This window comes from Balaenoptera physalus (genome assembly GCF_965194825.1).
Source record: "Balaenoptera physalus genome assembly, chromosome: 11".
Classification (NCBI taxonomy): domain Eukaryota; kingdom Metazoa; phylum Chordata; class Mammalia; order Artiodactyla; family Balaenopteridae; genus Balaenoptera; species Balaenoptera physalus.
In genome coordinates this window covers 2106877-2126187 of record NC_138896.1, presented here as the reverse complement: position 1 = coordinate 2126187, position 19311 = coordinate 2106877, and the positions used below count along the sequence as shown (strand labels likewise).

The window sequence follows — 19311 nt, the reverse complement described above, 5'->3', positions numbered from 1 at the left end:
CCGCCCCGCCTCGCCCTAGACCCGGCCCCGTCCCCGTCCCGCCCCAGAGCGCAGCCCGGCCCCGCCCCTCCCCGCCCCGCCCCCGAGCCTGACCAGTCTCAACCTCTCGCCGCACTCGGCGCCCCGCCCCGCCCCGCTCTAAGCCCCGCCTCGCGCGCTCTTCGCTCGGCGCCAGCCCGGGCCCTCGTGTCCGAGCGGGACCCGGTGGCTCCGCGCGGTGGCGGCTGGAGGGATTGTAGTGCTGGGAAGATGGGGGCGCCCCTGCCCGCGCCTCACGTCTCCTCCACCCCGAGGCGGGTGTCCAGGGTAACGATTGAAGGTCGCGGCATAACACTCAACGATAAAAAGGATGAACTATCGATGCACCCAGCAGCCTGTGCGAATCTGCAGAGAATTATGCTGAACGAAAAATGCCAATCCCAAAATGGTCCGTCCTGTACGATTCCATTTATGTAACATTTTTGAGATGAGAAATTCTAGAAACGGAGAACAGATAAGTGGTTGCCAGGGTTTGGGGGGCGGGTGTGATTATAAGAGGGAGCTTGTGGTGATGGGAATGTTCGGTGTGTGACCGCATCCTATTGGTGACGTTGTACTGTGGTTTGGCCAGATGTTTTTATTGGGGAGGCTGGGTAAAGACCACATAGGATGAAGGTTCAAGGCCAAGGAGATCCCCTAGAAGGCAGAGAGGTACTGAACCGTAGCCTGTGGATGTGTGGGCGAGGGGTGCTGGTGAGCAGTTTGGGCTAATTTTCTCCTTTTCCCTTTTTCCAGCACTTTCTGGCTTGTAACACCTCATTTGGTAGCCCACCTGCCACTGCGACCCACCCGAGGACCCTCCCCAAACGCTCTGCCTTGATTTCCGGTGTCCTGGGATGGCCCTATAGAGCAGAAGGGAGGTTTTCCCCGCTTGTGTAATGTTCCTAATGAAAATAACTGCAGCTGCTGTTTGCACACCAGCGTCAGGGTCTGTCTGCGGCTGATGTTTTCCTTGGGTTCAGAAGTGAGGACATGGCCTCGCTGTGACATGCTCTCGTGCCAGCAGGAGAGAGGCCACCTTGTCCTGTGAGCCCAGGAGGTCCTGGGGGACGTTTTCATTTTAGAATGACCTTTATCCGAGGGAAACGTTGTAGAGGCATTTCCGAATGTATTAGAATGTCCTCAAAGATGAAATCTGGTTGTTCTCCCCCCTTTCTTGTGAGACTCACTGAGATGACTTCCTCATATCATCTTTGTGTCACAGAAAGTAAATGAGTGCAACTAAGAAAGGTAGGTGTAGGCGCTCTGAAATAACTGAAGGCAGGCTTCCTTACAGGGAGGGCGAGTGACGCTGTTGTCCCGTGGGAGGGGTGTGTGCGCGTCTTTTGTGCTACGAGGACCTATAAGGAAAACAGCCAGACCTCCGGGTGGTGTGGATCCCGTGGGAGGACCCGGTAACTGCGGAGCAGCAGGTGCTGGAACCAGCCCGGGAGCCGTCCAGTCCTTGGTGTGGGAATGAAAGCGCTGAGCTCTAAGAGAGACCAAGATGCGACATCACCTCTGAAAACCAGCAGGTGCAGGGAACACTTGGGGCCGCGCTTTGGTTCAAGTCCGCCACGCGACAGCACCATCTTGTGGCCGCGCAAGGAATCACAGGTGGGGATGGAGCGTTGCCGGTGGGCAGGGGCAGCTGCCCGGCCCTCCTTCCCTTGGCCTTCAGGATGGTGGAAGCGCCCGTGATTGATTCAGTAGGAGACCGTCCGGCAAAGGGAAATAACAGAACTCCCTGCTAATCTGGCATTTACTGCAAACAAATAAGATGGAACCGCATTTGTATCCTGAGTCCAAGGAGGAGGTGGTGCTCTTAAAACGAGATAAATAGATTTAGCATCAGCTTAATAAGCATCGCCTCTAGGGGCTCCCCTTGCTGTGAACAAATGCAGGCACAGGCTTAGGCATCCCAGGCAAGGGGGCAGTTAAGCCAGCTGTATACTTCCTCTTCTCCCCAACTCCCCCTGTTTGTGTTTCAGATGAACGTTAACATCGAGGGCTACCTTAAGACTAATCAAAGTAGCCTGAACTTTCTCCTAGAGAAGTAGTTACTTTTGGTTTTATTTTATGACTTTTCTTTCCCTCTGCTAACAGCATCCCCTTTCTTTTTGGAAACAAACTCTTCCCAATAACATACTTATTTTTTTTATTGTAGTAAAATCTGTATAACATAAGATTTGCCATTTCAACCATTTTAAGTACACAATTCCGTGGCATTAATTACATTCACAATGTTATGCAACATCACTATTTGTATTTCCAAAAATTCTTCATCACCCCAAATAGAAACTCAGTAATCATTAAGCAGTAACTCCCCCCTCCACCCAGGTCCTGGTAACATATAATCTTTTTTCTGTCTCCATGAATTCGCCTATTCTAGATATTTCGTACAAGTGGAATCATACAATAGGTGGCCTTTTGTGTGTGGCTTACTTCACTCAGCAAAATGTTTTCAAGGTTCATCCATATCGTAACATGTATCAGAGCTTCATTCCTTTCTATGGCTGAGTACAATTCCATTTTATGAATATACCACATTTTGTTTATCCTTTCATATGTTGATGGACACTTGGGTCATTTGGCTATTGCGAATAATGCTGCAATAAATATTGGTGCACAAGTATCTGAGTCCCTTTAAAAAAATCTTTTGGGTGTATACCTAGGAGTGAAATTGCTGGGTCATATGGTAACTGTTTAACTTTTTAAGGAACTGCCAAACTGGTTTTCATAGTGGCTCCACCGCTTTATATTCCCACTGATTCCTCCACGTTTCTCACCAACATTTGTTACGTTGCTTTTTTGGTTATTATTATACCAGTCCTAACGTCTGAAGTGGTATCTCACTGTGGTTTTGTTTTGCATTTCCCTGATGACTAATGATGTTGAGCATCTTTTCTTGAGCTCATTGGCCATTTGTATACCTTCTTTGGTGAAATGTCTATGCAAGTCCTTTGCCCATAGTTTAATTGGGTTGTTTGTCTGTTTGTTGTTGAATGATAAGAGTTCTTTATACATTCTGGATATTATCAGATATATAATTTGCAAATATTTTCTCCCATTCTGTAGGTTGCCTTTCACTATTTTTTGGCCCTATTCCTCTAAAAACAATTGACCAGAGTTTTTTCTTAGTTCCTTTCTATTGTTACTTCTACCTTGCTGTTGAGTTCCCAAGAAAAAGACCTTGGAGGTGGTTTGGAGGCACAGACTTTGTTCAAGGAACATGCTGGTTGTCTGAATATTTTCAGGTTTCTTTGGACATTTCGGGGTGAGCAGAGGTTTTATGTTTTCAAGGTGTCTTTTGTCTCCAACTGAAGATCATCCAAACTCTGAAATCTCATGAGGCAATTTTATGGCTTTTCTCAAACATAACTAAAAGACACTGACCCCTGCTAGTTTCATTAGGAAATGAGCTATTGTGTTGATTTCCTTACAAAACCCTTGTTTACTGAGAACTTTCACTTCCTGTGGTGCTTTGGGACGGTCTGCTGCTTGTCAAGAGTGATCAATCTTGATTTCTCAAAAGCTGTGGCTGGAATTCTAATGACAACATATTATGAATTGACTTTTTGCATTAATAAGTCTTAAGTGGATATTGTCCCAACAAAATGGTAATCTAGAGATTAGATTCAAGTAAAAAGCTCTTTGTGATTAAACAGGTTTTTGATGTTAAATGGCCAGTCATGCCATGAATAATTGACATCAAAAATGAGAACAGGGCTTCCCTGGTGGTGCAGTGGTTAAGAATCCGCCTGCCAATGCAGGGCACATGGGTTCGAGCCCTGGTCCAGGAAGATCCCACATGCCGCGGAGCAACGAAGCCCGTGCGCCACAACTACTGAGCCTGCGCTCTAGAGGCTGTGCGCAGCAGCTACTGAGCCCACGTGCCTGGAGCCCGTGCTCCGCAACAAGAGAAGCCACCGCAATGAGACGCCCGCGCACCGCAACGAAGAGTAGCCCCCGCTCGCCGCAACTAGAGAAAGCCCGCGCACAGCAACGAAGACCCAACGAAGCCAAAAATAAATAAATAAATAAATAAATTTTTAAAAAATGAGAACAAAAACTTCTCATATTTTAACTAAGATTTAGTTGACAACCAAATACTGGCAAATTTAACATGCTTTTCAAAATTACTTTTGCATGTAATACTTGGACCCAAGCAAACCTTAAACTCCCTCTCTCCACCCCAAACCAATCAGAGCATTTTGGCAACTGTATGATTAGAGGTATTAGGCTCTCATGGTACACACTGATGTTTGATGGGTGAAAGTTTGCTTAAAAATTAGAAGTAAAGGGTACTTTCAAGATTGTACCACTGGAATTGCAAATATAATTAAGCCAAAATTCTGTTCTATGACTTTTCTTCCTACTTTATTTATGACTCAGTAATGAACCTTGGATGAGGGAATGTGAACTGAGTGCTCCCTGCTACTCAAGGACAAGCTAAAAGAGCACTTAATATTTCTAGGTAATTATTAGAAATAAGAATGGTATGGGGTAATGCCCATTAGCACTTACAGAGTACTTACTGTGTTCTAGCAGTATGGTAGGTTCTTTATATGGATTATCTGACTTAATCCCAACAGCAGCACCATAATGCAGTTCCTACTGTTATTTCCATTTTACAGATGAGAAAACTGAGGTCCAAAGAGTCTAATAAAGATGCAAAGCAGTCTGGCTCCAGAGCCCACCTTTAACTATGATAATGAATGATAGAGAAGTATCCCCAGTGATAGGGCTAAAAGCAGGTGTAGGGAAGTAGGAGGTTATTCATTTTTCATAAGATTAGAAAAAAAACATAAATCAAAACCACAAACTATATAAAAATGGAGTCTATTTCCCAAGGAGCTGAGAACTGAAGGCATGCTGAGATGAGCAGCTCTTTGTATCCTCTAATTGTTCAGCTTTGCAGGCAGCAGCAAACAACAGCAAGGACCATATGTTGCAATGTTCCAATGTCGTTTACTTTCTTGATAATGTCCTTTGACACGTAAAAATGTTTAATTTTGATGAAATCCAATTTATTTATTCTTTTGTTGTTTTTGCTTTGAGCTTTTGGTGTCATATCTAAGAGCTCATTGCCAAGCCCAAGGTCATGAACATTTACTCCTATGTTTTCTTCTAACAATTGTATAGTTCTAGCCTTGTATTTAGGTTGTTCATCAATTTTGAATTATTTTTGTATGTGGTGTGAAGTAAGGGTAGAACTTCATCCTTGTGTGTGGAAATCCAGTCGTCCCAGCATCTTCCATGGAAGAGAATATTCTTTACCGCATTGAACGGACTTGGCACCCTTATCAAAATCAACTGACTATAAATGTTTTAAACGAGGTTTCTTTTTTTCATTTTCACAAGATGATCATGTGTTTTTTTTCTCTTTATACTATTCATATGACGTATGACAGTGATAGATTTTCTTACGTTGAACCACCCTTGCATTCCTGGACTAAATCCCACTTGGTCATGATGTATAATCCTTTTAATATCTTGTTGCATGCAATTTGCTAGTATTTTGTTGAGGATTTTTGCATCAGTATTCATAAGGAATATTATCCTGTAGTTTTATTTTCTTGTGATGTCTTTGTCTTGCTTTGATATCAGGGTATGAGTTCAGAAGTCCTCCCTCCTCTTTAATTTTTTAGAAGAATTTGAGAAGCGTCAGTGTTAGAATTCACCAGTGGGCTACCTGGTCCTGGACTTTTCTTTGTTGAGAGGTTTTCTTTTTTCTTTTTCTTTTTTTGGAAAAGTTAACATTAAACTGAGATATTTGGTTTGTGGGGAGTCAGCGAGGGGAATTTGGGGAATTAAGAATTATGTATAATTTAATTCAGGCCCACACCACCTCGTAATGATATATTGTAACAGTTTATTAATTTATTTCCCTGCAATAGACTTTCCCATATTCTGGCCATTCCAAATGTCATGGGTAATTATGTTTTCTAAATCATTTCTTTTCTTTGTCACACAATACTCAAAAGCTTGAATGTCTTCCTATTGCTTGTAGAATTAATTTAAAAAATTTTAGCCTTCCACTCAGTCTTCCCTTTGACTCTTTCTCACCTAAGCTCTAAAGAAACTGCTTCTCCTGCCCTTGTGGGAACTATGTTCCAGGGAAACTGGTTTGTTCATTCTCACTTCCATACCTACTTCCTTCTGGTTAAACCTGAAGTAGGAAAGTGTTCAGAGCAAAGCCCTATCAATTATAAGCTGTGATATTGAGCAATCATCCCAAAGACATGTGTGTGCATTTTTAATTCATGTCAGGCTTTTTTTTTTTTATTTTAATAAAACAGCTTTATTGCAGTTTATTTAATCTATAATAAACTGGACATACTTAAATTGTGTAACAAGCTAAATTTTGACATATGTGTACACCCCTGAAACCTTCACCATTATTTGCTTATCTGTTTTCCTGTTGATGAACATTTGGTTTGTTTCTAGTTTGAGGCTATTACAAATGAAGCTGCTGTGAGCCTTCATGTATAAATCTTTGTATGAACCTGATCTTTCTTTTCTCTTGGGTAAAAACTTGGGAGTGGATAAAGCATATGTTCACATCTTTTGCCCATTTCTTGAGGAGTTGTTTCTTTTCTTACTGAGTTTTGAGTTTTTTATATATTTTGAATAGTCCTTTAGCAAATATATGTTTTGAAAATATTTTATCCCAATCTGTGGCTTGTCTCTTCATTCTCTTAATAAAATATTTTAAAGAGAAGTTTGTAGTTTTGATGAAGTTCAACTTATCAATTTGTTCTTTTATGGATTTTGCATTCTCTGCCATATCTAAGAAATCTTTGCTTAACCCTAGGCCCTAGGTTTAAAAGATTTCTCCTAAAAAGGAAAAAAAAAAATTCTCCTCTGTTTACTTTTAGAAGTTTTATAGTTTTCGGTTTTACATGTTGGACTGTGGTCTATTTTGGACTAATTTTTGTATGTGGTTCCAGGTATGAAAGTAAGTTCTTTTGTGTTCCATTCAGTTGTTCCAGCACTCTATGTAAAAAGACTATCCTTTCTCCAGTGATTTACCTTTGTACACTTGTCAAAAATCTGTTGCCAAATTTGTGTGGGTGTATTTCTAATCTTTCTATTCTCTTCTATTGATCTGTCTGTTGTTACACAAATAACCCACTGTTTTGAGACTGTAACTTTATCTGTCTTGAAATCAGAAAGTGGTAGTCCTCCAACTTTTTCTTCTTTTTCAAAGTGGATTGGCTATTCTAGATCTTTTGCATTTCTATTTGAATTTTAGAATCAGTTTGTCAAATTCTACAAGTAAAACCTTCTGATTGATCTTTCTGGGGAAAATTGACATCTTAATGATGTTAATTATTCAGATCAGTGAATAAGATCTCACCACTTATTTAGGTTGGTGTTAATTTCTCTCAGTGATGTTTACAGTTTTAAGTTACAGGTTTTCCACAGCTTTTGTCAGAATTATTGCTAAGTACTTAATTTTTTTTTTTTTGCTGTGTAATAGTATTCTTTATGTTGGGTGCATATATATTTATAATTGTTCTATCTTCTTCTTGGATTGATCCCTGGATCATTATGTAGTGTCCTTCCTTGTCTCTTGTAACATTCTTTATTTTAAAGTCTATTTTATCTGATATGAGTATAGCTACTCCAGCTTTCTTTTGATTTCCATTTGCATGGAATATCTTTTTCCATCCCCTCACTTTCAGTCTGTATGTGTCCCTAGGTCTGAAGTGGGTCTCTTGTAGACAGCATATATATGGATCTTGTTTTTGTATCCATTCAGCCAGTCTATGTCTTTTGGTTGGGGCGTTTAATCCATTCACGTTTAAGGTAATTATCGATATGTATGTTCCTATGACCATTTTCTTAATTGTTTTGGGTTTGTTTTTGTAGGTCCTTTTCTTCTCTGTGTTTCCCACTTAGAGAAGTTCCTTTAGCATTTGTTGTAGAGCTGGTTTGGTGGTGCTGAATTCTCTTAGCTTTTGCTTGTCTGTAAAGCTTTTGATTTCTCCATCAAATCTAAATGAGATCCTTGCCGGGTAGAGTAATCTTGGTTGTAGGTTCTTCCCTTTCATCACTTTAAGTATATCATGCCACTCCCTTCTGGCTTGCAGAGTTTCTGCTGAGAAATCAGCTGTTAACCTTATGGGAGTCCCCTTGTATGTTATTTGTCGTTTTTCCCTTGCTGCTTTCAATAATTTTTCTTTGTCTTTAATTTTTGCCACTTTGATTACTATGTGTCTCGGCGTGTTTCTCCTTGGGTTTATTCTGTATGGGACTCTCTGCGCTTCCTGGACTTGGGTGGCTATTTCCTTTCCCATGTTAGGGAAGTTTTCGACTATAATCTCTTCAAATATTTTCTCTGGTCCTTTCTCTCTTCTCCTTCTGGGACCCCTATAATGCAAATGTTGTTGCGTTTAATGTTGTCCCAGAGGTCTCTTAGGCTGTCTTCATTTCTTTTCATTCTTTTTTCTTTAGTCTGTTCCGCAGCAGTGAATTCCACCATTCTGTCTTCCAGGTCACTTATCCGTTCTTCTGCCTCAGTTATTCTGCTATTGATTCCTTCTAGTGTAGTTTTCATTTCAGTTATTGTATTGGTCATCTCTGTTTGTTTGTTCTTTAATTCTTCTAGGTCTTTGTTAATCATTTCTTGCATCTTCTCAATCTTTGCCTCCATTCTTATTCCAAGGTCCTGGATCATCTTCACTATCATTATTCTGAATTCTTTCTCTGGAAGGTTGCCTATCTCCACTTCATTTAGTTGTTTTTCTGGGGGGTTTTCTTGTTCCTTCATCTGGTACATAGCCCTCTGCCTTTTCATCTTCTCTATCTTTCTGTAACTGTGGTTTTTGGTCCACAGGCTGCAGGATTGTAGTTTTTCTTGCTTCTGTTGTCTGCCCTCTGGTGGTTGAGGCTATCTAAGAGGCTTGATGGGAGGCTCTGGTGGTGGGTAGAGCTGACTGTTGCTGTGGTGGTCAGAGCTCAGTAAAACCTTAATCCACTTGATTGTTGATGGGTGGGGCTGGGTTCCCTCCCTGTTGCTGTGGCGTCAGAGCTCAGTAAAACCTTAATCCACTTGACTGTTGATGGGTGGGGCTGGGTTCCCTCCCTGTTGGTTGCTTTGCCTGAGGCAACCCAACACTGGAGCCTACCCGTGCTCTTTGGTGGGGTTAATGGCAGACTCTGGGAGGGCTCACGCCAAGGAGAACTTCCCAGAACCTCCGCTGCCAGTGTCCTTGTCCCCACGGTGAAACAGAGCCACCACTCGCCTCTGCAGGAGACCCCCCAACACCAGCAGGTAGGTCTGGTTCAGTCTCCCCCAGGGTCACTGCTCCTTCCCCTGGGTCCCGATGCACACATTACTTTGTGTGTGCCCTCCAAGAGTGGGGTCTCTGTTTCCCCCAGTCCTGTCAAAGTCCTGCAATCAATTCCCACTAGGCTTCAAGGTCTGATTCTCTAGGAATTCCTCCTCCCGTAGCCGGACCCCCAGGTTGGGAAGCCTGCATGTCAGGCTTTTTAAATAAAGAGGCTTTAAGTGGAGACGATTTTCCTGATGTTACATGCTCTTCCTCAGCGCAAATGTATATTGCCTGTGTTTTTCCCCGACCTTAGGAACAGTAGATTATAGTCACGCTCTGCTAACCTCATTTGTTCCAGGAAAAAGTAAAACAATTTCAGAGCAATATCACGGCCAATCATCTGCTGGTCCAAGTGAGCAATCTGAAAATCATGCTAGGTCCCCCTTCCCCCCCGCCACCCAACAACCCCCAGGACCTGCCCGAGTTCTTCTTAGCCAGCTCTTCCTTCCATGCCCTCCACCCCAGGCCACAGCCCTGCTCACCACCTGCCACCTTTCACCTGAAGCATGGCGGCCCAGACGCTCCCGACCTCTGCATCCCATTTGCCTGCGCTGCTGCAGAGCCGTCTTCCCGATGCATAACTCTGCTTCTGTGACCCCGCAGCTCAGAAATCTTCAGGGACTCTCCGCAGCCTGTAAGATAAAACACGAATTTATTGGCCTGACAGATGAGGCCCCTTCATAGGTGTCCAGCCTGAACTGCCTCACATTTAGTGGTCCAGCAATAGTTGGTTATCTGTCTCCTCAACCATGAGCACTTTTGTGAGTTTCCCCATCCCTAGTTTGGAATTCTCTCCTCCTGGGTGTCACCTGGGCTCATCCTCATTCTTCAGAGCTCAGCTGAGTGTCATGGATTCTGGGACCCCTTCTTAACTCCCCAGCCAGACTTCTAGCTGCTTCTCCCTTTCCTGCCCCTCAGGCTTAGCGTCATTACAGCACATACCACATCAACTGTCATTTATTTGCATATCCGTATAAGGAAAAACCTCAGTTCAGTCTTTTCCCGAATAGGGAATAACCCAGTTCTTCCCTCCCATGTTTCTCTTCTTTATTCCTCGTACAAAGCACCTCACTTCTGACCCTTCTGGTCACCAAATGTGTGGGAGGTTTTCCCACACCAAGCAATTCTCATGACACCAGCCGGGTGTCCTGCAATTTAAGCCAATTCTAACACTGTGTACCTGGAGACAGTGTCAGATCCCACAGGTTAAGGGCTCAGTCCCACAAGCCTGCTCCCTGTCCCACAGAGGACGGTCACAAGTCCCCAAGTTACCCACAACTTCTGTAGGATTAGGCTACAAATCAGAGGTTCCCACGACCCCCTCCTCAGGTTTGGTTAATTTGTTGGAGTGTCTCAAAGAATTCAGGGAAACACGAACGTTTACCAGTTTATTAAAGGATATGACAAAGGCCACAGATGAACAGCCAGATGAAGAGATGCACAGGGCGAGGTCTGGGAGGGTCCCGAGAACAGGAGCCTCTGTCGCCCTGGAGTTGGGGTGCGTCACCCTCCCCGTGTGGCTCTGCTCACCCACCTGGGAGCTCTCTGAACCCCACACTAGTGGGATTTTACGTACGGAGGCTTCCTCACGTGGGCATGATCCATTATTAATTCCATTTTTCAGATCTTCTCCCTTCTCAAGAGAAGGCGCGGTGGTGAGGCTGAAGATTCCAAGCTTCTAATCACGGGTAGGTCTTTCCAGTGAGCAGCCCTCATCCAGGAGCCCACCCGGAGTCACCTCATTAGAACAAAAGACACTCCTATCACCCAGGAAATTACCAGGGTTTCAGGACCTCTGTGTCAGGAACTGGGGTCAAAGACCAAATATTAGAACAAAAGAGGCTCCTAATGTTCTCATCACTTAGGAACTTACAAGGGCGCAGGAGCCCCGTGCCGGGGGCCGGTGCAGACTCCCACACACATTTCTTCTATTATCTCACAATATCTATCCGGTATCCTGAGGCCAGGGACCGTGTCTCCTACCATGATGTCACCTGACCCTAGTGTAACTCCTGGTCTATAGAGTAGGTGCTCAATAAAAGTTTGTGGAATGAATGAAACAGTCACAGCACCAGCTAGTGTGTCACGGTTGCCATTTCATGAATGCTGGGTGGTTCAGGTAATAAAGTTACTAAAGGTGATGCGCAAACATCAAGTTCGTCAAGAATAACACCGTAGATGACCCCAGGACTTGGCCGTGGTGTTGCTCAGACAGCCCACAGGAGGAGAGCGCCCCAGCGTCCTCGTGCAGGTCTCACATCGCCTGGGAGGTGGGATGGCCCTGGGAAGGGAGAGGAAGCATGTGTGCTGGAGGGAGTTGGGGTGGGGGAGGGGAAAGCGGCAGAGTGAGGGGATGATGGAGCCCCTCCCTCGACCCTTGCCCTTCTTCCTTCCTGATGAGGGGCTGAGGTTCTCTACCTCGGGGTGGATGGGAGTCTAGAATACACTGGAACCACTTGCTTTGTTTAAAAAGAAGGACAATGTTCTGACCACCCTCCCCGCGCAGGAATAATGAAAATGCATATCTCATGTCCCTTTTGGCGTTTGTCCTGTGACAGCTGTAAAACATTAATGAACGGAAACTTGTTAAACAGAGTCGGGAGACCAGCAGGGGGAGCTCTCACCCTTGCACTGACAGCCCAGCTCAACAGAAGAAAGACTCCCATTCTTTCCCGCCAGGACTCAGCCAATGAAAGGCTGGGGCTCTGTTTACTAAGCCCGCCCCCTCCCTTGTCCCGCCTATAAAAGTGTCTCCTTCCTTTGCCCTGTGGGCACTTGCACGTGGCTGCCGTGGTTGAGCCCCTGAGTTGCAATTCTCTTCTGATCCTGAATAAACTCATCTTTGCTGGAGAATACCTGGCCATCTATTTGCTTCAGGTCAACGTACCCAAGCCTGCATTTTGGAATCAAACCCCCTGCCCTTTGTGGGAAACCCAGTGAGTCTTCAAGGGCATCCCACTCCCCGAGCACTAAGCCTGGCCGAGAAGGCACCCTCCTGGGTCTCCAAGGCCACTGCTCTGTAAAGCAGGTCCCATTCCAGCCCCCGTGCCAGGGGGGCAGCAGCTGGAGGGTCTTGGTGCCCCCCAGGCAGCACAGACTGGCTGAAAGTGGCCTCGGGACAGCTGAGCCCTGCTCGCCACAGTTTTTGTTTGTTTGCTTGTTTAGTTTTAGCAGCTTCGTCACCACAGGGCCCCATCAGGACTGCTCTGGTCAAGCCACTAGGTCTTCTAATGTGGCATTTGAGGAGGCAGTTCTTGAACTCCTCAAGCAGATTCTTCCAGCTCCCTTCAGCAGTGACCTGGGGCCTCAGGGCAAGGCTGCCAGAGTCAGCTGCACCCTCGCATACCCTCGCCCAGGCAGGTTCTGTTCATCTCGCTCTGCATTGCATTGAGAAATGGATCGCCCAGGTGATTCCCGACCAGATGAGAAAAAAGAGAGAGAGAAAAAGTGAGAGAGTGAGCGAGCGAGAGAAACCTCTATTCAGTTACTTAACTATATCTTAAAATTTTATGATCAGGAATATTAAAAAAACTCAAGTAACAAGATTCTCTTAATTTAACTGATTTTAAGTGACAGTATAATTGCAAAATAATTGAATAAAGTAAAATGACTGAAACCCAGATTCTGAAGAACATCTTCCAGGTTTCAGGTCATTCACAGCATAGATGAGCCCCCTCTAAGCCTTACAGAGCCTCACCTCTGGGCACCTGTCCTTCATGTGCTGGGTTAAGGTGTCAGGTTGGAAAGTGCAAATTTCATCTGAGCCATTAGATGGAAGAGCTAAAATAACACAAATACTTATCAAGCTAGAAATAAGCAGAGTTGCTTTGCTTGACTATTGTACTCTTGACAAAACAATCATTTTTCAGTTTAGAGTTTCCTTTATGTCAATTTCCTAAGTTCCTAGTATTTTATGGTTGTTTCTGATTGTCGCTATTCGGAAAGCAAATGAGGTGCTCAGCTCTGTTCCGTCCTTAAAACACACACCTTCCTCCCAGCTTACCAGCAGCTCTGGCCAGCACTCTCTCCCTCTCCCAAAGAGCTACCCCCACGCCTCTCCGGCCCGGATCCCACGCACTCTGCAGTTTGTGTCACTGTCACTGAGGGGACCGTTGACCTGCAGCGAGAAGCGGCCTCTTCCCGTCCTCACTCTCTGCTTCCTCCAGGACCAGGAGCTGATGCCACCTACCGGCCCTGCTTCCCACAGTCTAGCTTCTTCGCGTCCTCTCCCTCCATCTTCCTGGCTGTGGGCCAGCGCAACCCGCGCACAGCTTCCAACGCCTTCATCCCGTACCCGAGTCTGTTCCTATCCATCTCCTGGACACCTCCATCTAACGCTTCCCATGCACCATGAGCCCCTTCTGACTCAAACCAATTCTTCATCTGACCCTCCCCTCCCCTCGTATTCTCTCAGGTAATTACATCACCTTGTATCCAATTATCCGAGCTAGAAGAGTAAAAGGTCCCTGGAACTCCACTCTTTCCCTGGTCCCTCCCCGCGGTCCACCTGGTCATCAGATCCTGCGATTTCTGCCCCCTCATCAGCCCCGGCCTCGCCAGCATTACCGCCGGTGGGTTGAGGCCCACCTGCCTGGGCTCTGGTCCCTGAGGGCCGCTCCTAACTGGCCCTGCCACTCCTTGCTCTGCATCCAATCCAACCCAAGGGCAGTGCTAGAGTCAGAAAGGCGAAAAGGGAGGGAGGGAAGGAAACGAATGAGTGAATAAAAGAATGAGTCATGTTACTCCTTCAGCTAGAATCCTACAACGGTTCCTCATTGCTTGACAGATAAGACCCCAGTTCGTCAGGACAGCCTCGGGGCTCTTCCCAGTCCAGCCCAGCCCAGCCCGACCCTTTCAACCCTACTTGGCCTCACCTTGGCCACTCCCCGGCCCACACCCTGTACCCCACCCTGAAAGCACCTCCCGGGAGCCCTTTCACACACTCCCGGGAGTGACCCTGCCTGGTCGGTTCCTCCTCCTCTCTCCACCTGGACAATCACCCCTCCCCCAAGACCCAGCTCCCCTGACACCCCCGTGAATCTGTCCCAAGCCCCACAACATCATCGCTGGCTCCGTCCTTCTGTTCCCATCACGCTGTGTACGTGCCCATCAGAGCCGCCACCCTACACTGAGACACAATCTCTCTTTCCCATCGATCTGAATGGCGAGAAGGGAAAGGAACGTGTTTTATTCCTCAACTCCTTTGTGACCTGATACAGTACTCAGTGCAATAAATGTCTAACAGATGGAGTTTGGGGTTTTCCAGCTCTGCTACCTAGTGGGGCTTCAAGGGTATGAAGGTGCTATGAGTCCAAGCATCTGAATGTGAAAGGTAGTTTCCAGTTTGAAAAAAAAAGGAAGTCACTGGGCACTTCCCTGGTGGCACAGTGGTTAAGAATCCGCCTGCCACTGCAGGGGACACGGGTTTGAGCCCTGGTCCAGGAAGATCCCACATGCCACAACTACTGAGCCCATGTGCCACAACTACTGAAGCCCGCACGCCTAGAGCCCGTGCTCCGCAACAAAAGAAGCCACCGCAGTGAGAAGCCTGAGCACCTCAACAAAGAGTATCCCCCGCTCGCCGCAACTAGAGAAAACCTGTGCATAGCAAGGAAGACCCAACGCAGCCAAAAATAAAAAAAAGATATGAAGAGCTCTTAAGTATCGTAGGTTGCTAACAGAATATGCTCTATGTCATTTGGATGACTTCTGTTGTTTGTAGGAAACACTGCAGTGTTCACTGTCTCTACGGAAACCGGATAGATGTAGATAGTTGCCTGGAACTTATTTTATGTCCTCATTTGGATAGCAGAGGTTCTAGCTAGCCCTGGACCAGTCTCAGAGTTTTGCATTATAGATTTGTGGTAAATATCCATTTAATTAGCTTGGGTTAGTAAGCAATTGACCTAATCATGGATGGTTTAACCCATCAGGGTAAGTTTTTGTTGCTTATCTAAGGCCCCAGTTGATTATTTACAGACGGACTTTCTTGGCTCATTCACTGTGATCTGATTTCTAACAGACATGGCTAAGTCAATCCAAATCCATCCCTACCACGCACATAAAGTAGAAACGCTCTTTACGTTTTGCGAGTCAGTCAATCCACACAATAGTGAAAAATGCACATGGAACGCGATCGTGTTAATGACACAAAAGTCACAGTGAGAGGCCCACAGTTAGGAGAGGACCGCCCTGTCCTCCTTTTGTGTTGGAGCTGAAATGTCAGCAGGACAAATGCACTGACTCAGGGAGATGTTTACTGGCTGCTCTGTGGTCGGGTCGTGGGTGAGTTGCTGCGTGTGCTCTAATGTCAAAACTGACTTGTGTTAAATGACCTGGATATGGGTCGCAACACGCTTTTTGAGCGTTTTGTCCAATAAATTATTTCCAGCATTTGAAAGAAGGATTATTTTCAAAAATAAAACACAATGAAAGAAAACATTGACCTGTAACAATCCCAAATTCAGAAATAAAATGAGCTGTGTTTAGAAACCATGATCAAGATTTTGTTCATCTGTTTCCAAATGACTGACTGTAAATGCAGACTGCTTGATCCACACCTGAAAGGCTCTGTTTACTTTTATCTTACAGTGAGTACTGAAGTCCTTTGAAATGGACTTCAAACCAGTTCCCCATCCAGGGACATTTGGGGAAAGAAAATGCCATTTTATTGCTGAGTGAAGGCCAGATGTTCTGTCAGTGTTGGCAGCAGGGACCAATTAGCTGGGATCAGAAAGAAAAAGGCATTCTCTGGAGTCATTTTTGTTGACATCATTGCTATATTTGAAGTGAGTTCTGTAAACATTAGACACCAGTGAATCACCAAGTCCTACTTGGACTACAGCAATAACTGTGTGCGTCCTTCTGCAAACAGGCTGGGGTGCTCTTTCCTCACCACTGACCCCCCCAAACTCTGCTTCCAAGACAACCGCCATGGCTCATTCTGTGAGTGAAGGTCCAAACACGGAAAAGCCTGGAGGAAAACGAAGATGCGGGTGAGACGCAGATTTCCTTGCCTTTCCATCCTCCTCATGGCCTGTGGTCCAGAGACACTGTGACACTCTCCACCGGCAAGTTAATGGCTGAACAACAGGAATAAGGAAGAGAGGAGGAAAATACGGAAGAGCTCTGAGGAACGGTGGAGTGATAACCTTTAGATCTTCAGCCGTGAGGCTCTGGAGACTGTTTGCCAGGGGTCTTGTTTAAAGAATGCCAGCAACCTCTTCCCTCTGTAAATCAGTGGCCAGTGGCTAATGGAGGGGGGGGGGCGGTGGAAATCCCGTAAGCATTTCCAGTGATACCACATCAAGCTGGTGTTTCACGCCTGGTTAGAGACAATTGAAACCCAGGCCTTTGTCACACACGACCTGTGATCAGAGTAGTTCTTCTATTGTGTACTCACATCATTTATTTTTAAATATCTGATTACTTTGGGGTTTGATTCTGTTTTTCATTAAAAGCCTGTTAAGATATTGTTATGAAAATGTGATAAATATGCATTCGACAACTTTATGCTAAGAGAAATCTTTCTAGAAGGATATTGAGCCTAGAATTATTAGCCTACATAATTTGGAAACAGTTCTCCAACCTAATTTGAATCCAGACAGGGTGGTAGAGAATACTGGTCTACAGAACCCCTGCCTAGGTCTCCCTGCCAAGTAAACCTATTTTTAGAAAAAGCAAATGAGGTTAGGAATGGCTTGTTCTTTTGTGGAGTCATGCTGGTTTCCTGTGCTTTTTAAAAATTTTCTAGGTATTAACATACTAAAATGTAGGTAGGTTAAGTAATTTACTCTATCAGAGGTATTAGCCAATGCAATCAAACAAGAGAAAACAGAGACATGAAAATTGGAGGAAGAAATACAACTATCTCGGGCTTCCCTGGTGGCGCAGTGGTTAAGAATCCGCCTGCCAATGCAGGGGACACGGGTTCGATCCCTGGACCGGGAAGATCCCATATGCCGCAGAGCAACTAAGCCCATATGCCACAACTACTGAGCCTGTGCTCTAGAGCCCATGAACCACAACTACTGAAGCCAGCGAGCCACAACTACTGAAGCCCACGCTCCTAGAGCCCGTGCTCTGCAACAAGAGAAGCCACCACAAGGAGAAGCCCGCGCGCAGCACAAAGACCCAATGCAGCCAAAAATAAATAAATAAATAAATTTATTAAAAAAAAAAAAAAAGAAATACAACTATCTCTATTTATAGGTGATATAATATAGCTGTAGGACTCAAGGACTCAAAAGAATCAATTAAAAAAAAAAAAACTAATCCAAATAGTAAGAAAATTCAGTAAGGCAGCAAGTTATAAAGTTAACACATAAAAACAATGTTCTCCTATTCAAACAGAAGCCAGTTGTAAAACATAATGGAAAAAACGTGCTTACTTATAATATCACCAGAAAGATAAAATAACTAAAGATAAAATAACTAGGAATAAACTAAATAATAAATGTGCCAGCCTTCTATGAAGAAAACTTCAACAGTCCTGAAAAACAAAAAAAATATTTGAGCAAATAGAAAGATCCAGCATGTTCCTGGCTATGTAGGGGAGCATCAAAATTTTCCTTCTACCTGTCTGGGTTCTTTGGCTTCTAATAGTTGAACTGACATAAGACACATTAACAGAAGAAAGACAAATTTAGTTTCATGTATGGGAGTCCCATGAAAATATAAGACCCAAAGCCAATCAGGCAGTTGAGGCTTATATGCCATCCTGAGCTAAGGAATGGGGTGGGGCGGGGGCATTCACTGGACCGTAAGGAGAGCAGATGTCTGCCCCGCCGTGCAGGTAAGTCTTTCAGGTGAAAAGTTATCTCTGGTCACAGCTCTCTTTCTGGGCTAGGCCCCCTATCTACATTCTTTTAGGCAGTTAAGGGAGAGGTAAAAGTTTTCCTGAGTCTGCTGGGTCTTGGTTGCTTTCTGCTCAAAATAATCCACATGCCAGAGGGGCACATTTTGGGGTGGCATATTCTGCTCCCCTTCAGAGAGGACAACTAAATCAGGAAGCAATGTTAATTCACCACAGGTAAATTCAATACGATTCTAACAAATATACCAACACTTTTTTTTTTTTTTAGAGTTAGACAAGTTGACTCTCAAGTTTATATGGGAAAGTAAAGAAGCAGAGAAAGCCAGGAAAACCCTGAAAGAGAGGAGCGATGAGGAGGACTGCCCCCGCACCAGGTGGTAACTCGTATCATGAAAGCTCTGTAGTTGAAAGAGTGACAGGTGTGGCTGGATATAACGTTCAGAACCAGGCATACACAGAAACAGGATATGGGTCCAGAAACAGTGCACACAGCTATTTGGTGTGTAATAAAGGTGGCCTGTCAAATCACCAGTGAAAATACAGACTGTGTAACAAATGGAGTTGGAACAACTGGAAAGCCATTTGAAAGAGTAAAAATTGGATCTACGTTTCCCAAACACCAGGATCGCCTCTAAATGCATCAGCAGTCTAAATGTAAAAAAAAAAAAAAAACCAGAAAAACAAAAAAAATACAAAAACAACAAAAAACCATACAAATACTGCAAGAAAACACTGGTGAACTCTATAATCTGGAGAAAGACTTCTAATTATGATGCAAAAATCTATAGGCCATAAAGGAAAAATCATTAAATTTGACTACATAAAAAAGGTATATGCTAAAATCACCAGGAGCAATGTCAGAAGACAGATGAGAAGCTGGGAGAAAATATGTGTGACATATCACAAAGACTAATTATGCTAATATATAAAGAGCACTTAAGAACCAAGAAGAAAAAGACCAAACAATTTTTAAAAACGAACAGAAGTCATGAGCAGGTCACAGGGTAAAAAATAAATCAGAAAGAGGCAATGGCTTTTAAACATATGAAAAGCATATGATGTTCAACCTCACTCACAATAAGGGAAATGCTAATTAAACTACCTGAGACAATATTTCTCACCTATCAAATTGGT

At 44.5% G+C, this 19311-nt stretch overlaps 1 long non-coding RNA gene across 1 annotated transcript; it reads left to right on the top strand.

Annotated features, from left to right (window-relative positions):
* The first annotated feature begins 160 nt into the window (after positions 1-160).
* Positions 161-12432, top strand: LOC309638297. The gene is made up of 4 exons (XR_014251061.1): positions 161-427; positions 775-6291; positions 9515-11632; positions 12347-12432. It is a non-coding gene; the product is annotated as an uncharacterized lncRNA (long non-coding RNA).
* The last annotated feature ends 6879 nt before the right edge of the window (positions 12433-19311 follow it).